Consider the following 3368-nt stretch of genomic DNA (forward strand, 5'->3'; position numbering starts at 1 on the left):
AAGCCTGTATGAGATTATCTCAGGACATCCTTTCCCCCTAACATTTTCACCCCCACACATCTGGCTTACACCCTAGTTCTTATGTATATAAATATATTAAAAAAAACTTTAAAAATAATTTGACTTCTTAAAATTAACACATGGCCAGAATTTTATTTTTATTTTTTTAAAGATTTATTTATTGATTGATTGATACAAGCACTGGGTACAGTTCAGAAGCGTGTGAGGGTGAGAGAATTCACCAGAGCAAGAGCGGGGAGCAGAGCAGGCGGAAGGACCAAAGTACACTGCTGAGGGGAGCAGCGGGCGGCAGGAGAAGTCTGCGCGCCTTGTGGGACCCTCCTCCTGTGGCTAGGGAGCAGTCAGGGATCGAACCTGCACCACAGAGGCTGCGGGCAGCTTCTCAAACCAGCACTCAACTGCTGCGCCACCGGGGAGGCCCTGGCCAAAATTTTAAATAAAAATCAAGAGATCTCTGTTTATCCTTGTCTTCTACCTCCGGAGGATTAACTATAAATGGCACCTATACAAAAACCCCAATTTTGATCATGATCTAAATTTGGTAAACTAGTGTAAATTCAATGGTTTAATTTAAAAGATACAAGTGTTTAGGTTTTAAGATTGGGTGTTAATATTGAATGTTTAAATGTGTTTTCTTAAAAGGTAAAAATTGTGTTGTTCAAAAAACACTGATAATTAACTAAATTTCCTTTACAAAAAGATGAACCCACTCTTAAAAATCTTTGTTAGTATAAATAAGTAATTATGTTATAAAGATCTGTAAGTTTGTTAATCTTGTAAAAAGCTTTTTCTAAAACAATAAGCTCTTCATCCTGTGGGTAATAATCCTACCGCCCCTCAAAACAATTTTAAAGAACAATTTAGCACTCCCTTTACACGAGGGTGTTAAAAAACATTTACTGGACTTTTCTGAGTCTGACCCTGATCACAAGGCCTCTTCAGAGGCTAGTGGTGGGAATTTTTAATCAAGTAGAGGATGCTACAGCACCCTCCACCTGAACTCTCTAATAAGCTTCAAGAAATCCTTAGAGCATTTCAGTCTCTTGCCACTCATTCTAATCTGCCAATGTCTCAAGATTCTTGTCAGCAAAACTTAGTTAAAAAAATGCTTAAAGAAGGGCCTCCCTGGTGGTGCAGGTGGTTGAGTGCCGCAACGTGAGTCTGTCCGCAGACTCTGTATCTTTGGTTTGATCCCCACCGGTGGACGAGGATATACACTGCTGCTCCCCTCAGCAGTGTATATTGTCAGTCTGCCTGTTCTGTTCCCCGCTCTGTCTCTGGTGAATGTTCACACCATCCTGAATATCTGGCCTATACCCCGGTTCTTCCATAAATAAATAAATATTTAAAAAATGCTTAAAGAGCACCGTAAACGAGAGGGACTTTTTGCATTTCCTGTTAGTACAAAAAGGATTTGTGTAACCCATGATAATATCCCCTTTCCTATTTTTTAATTTAAATTTTATTTTTATATTCCCCGTACAATTACAACCCCCTTATTTTGACCACAAGCCCTCCTTTCCCTGCCCCCCACCCCCCATAGAGTGTCTCTGGTTCACAGTTGTTTGCTGATTTTAATATTTTCTTTCTTATAGTTATTCTTTTTCCTGGTCCCTTATTTAAGTTTTCTAGATCCCTGCTATGAGTAAGACCATCTGGTGTTTTTCTTTTTCTTTCTGGCTTATTTTGCTAAGCATGATCCCTTCCAGCTCCATCCAAGTTGCTGCAAATTGCATGTGTTTATCTTTTTTGAATGCTGAGTAATATTCCATGGTGTATATGTACCACATCTTCTTGACCCAGTCATCTATTTTTTGGCTTTTGGATTGTTTCCAAAGCTTAGCTATTGTAAATAATGCTGCTATAAACATAGGGGTGCAGGTGCTCTTTGGAATTGCTGTTTCTGTGTTCTTTGGGTAAATAACTAGGAGTGAAATTGCTGGATCATATGGATGTTCTATGTTTAGTAGGTCAAGAAATCTCCACACAACTCTCCATAGTGGTTGGACCAGTTTGCACTCCCAACAACAGTGCAGGAGAGTTCCTTTTTCACCACACCCTCACCAACATTTGTTGTTGCTAGTTTTCTTAATATGTGCCATTCTCACTGGTGTAAGATGGTATCTCATGGTAGTTTTTTTTTTGCCAATGGTTAAAAAGAACCTTTATTACTTTTATAATAGCCTTTTATGCTCTTATGCTTTCTTGCCAGATGCCTTTGGAGCAGGTGGTTTCTGGGCTGGAGCTTTCTGACCCTTCTGAGCTTTAGGAGGCGCAGTCTTCTGGCCTGCGGCTTTCAGGGCAGGAGCTTTCTGGGCTGGAGCCTTCTTGCCTGCAGCAGTCACCTTTTTTGCTGGAACCTTTGCAGCAGCTGCTGCAGCTGCACCCTTTGCAGCTAGTGCTTTTTTGGGAGAAGCTTTCAGAAGTGCAGCCTTTTGAAGCTTCTTAACTTCAAGCTTGATTATTCTCTTTCTCATCTTCTTTGCCTTCATGACTTTGTAACGATCAAAATCTGTCATTTTGGCTTTCCTTTCTCTGGCTTCAATCTTCTTGGCCCATCTTGTGGCTGCCCATTTTTTTATTAATGTCTGCCTTCTCCCAGGCCTGCTGGACATACTTCTGGCGGGCACTGTGTGGGAACTTGAGGATGAAGTCAGTGAGCTGCATGCATTTGAAAGGCATAGCCTGTCGCCTCACCTGCATGCAGGGTCCATCAAACAAAGCCCTATTCTGATCAATAACGTCTACAATTGCGACCAATTTCCCGGCATGAGGGCCAAAGGAGACGTAGGCCACACGGCCGACCTCCACAAAGCGCCTGAACACCATCTTGGCAGCGCTCGGACAGAAGAGCCTCATGGTAGTTTTGATTTGCATTTCCTTGATTACAAGCGATGTTGAACATTTTTTCATATGTCTGTTGGCCATTTGCATTTCCTCTTCAGAGAAGTTTCTTTTTAGCTCTTCCGCCCATTTTTTGACTGGATTATTTCCTTTGTTTGTGTTGAGTCTCATCAGCTCTTTGTAGATTTTTGTGATCAGTCCTTTATCATTAGTGTTTGCAAAAATATTCTCCCAGTCAGTGGGGTTTCTCTTTGTTTTTTTTATTGTCTCTTTTACTGTGCGGAAGCTCTTTAATTTGATGTCATCCCAGCTGTTTATCTTTGCCTTCACTATCACTGCTTTGGGTGATGTGTCTGTAAAGATGTCTTTGATGTGCATATCATGGAGAGTTCCGTCTATATTTCCTTCTATATATTTTATGGTTTCAGGTCTTATGTCTAGTTCTTTAATCCATTTTGAGTTGGTTTTTGTGCATGGTGTTAGGTAGTAGTCAAGCTTCATTC

The 3368-nt window shown here is 40.9% G+C and overlaps 1 pseudogene; it reads right to left on the reverse strand.

Moving 5' to 3' along the window:
- Nucleotides 1–2171: 2171 nt before the first annotated feature.
- On the reverse strand, nt 2172–2850 carry LOC119240028 (60S ribosomal protein L14-like; annotated as a pseudogene).
- Nucleotides 2851–3368: the final 518 nt, after the last annotated feature.

This window comes from Talpa occidentalis, unplaced genomic scaffold (assembly GCF_014898055.3).
Source record: "Talpa occidentalis isolate TD23 unplaced genomic scaffold, MPIMG_talOcc4v2.1 talOcc4.12, whole genome shotgun sequence".
NCBI classification, from domain to species: domain Eukaryota; kingdom Metazoa; phylum Chordata; class Mammalia; order Eulipotyphla; family Talpidae; genus Talpa; species Talpa occidentalis.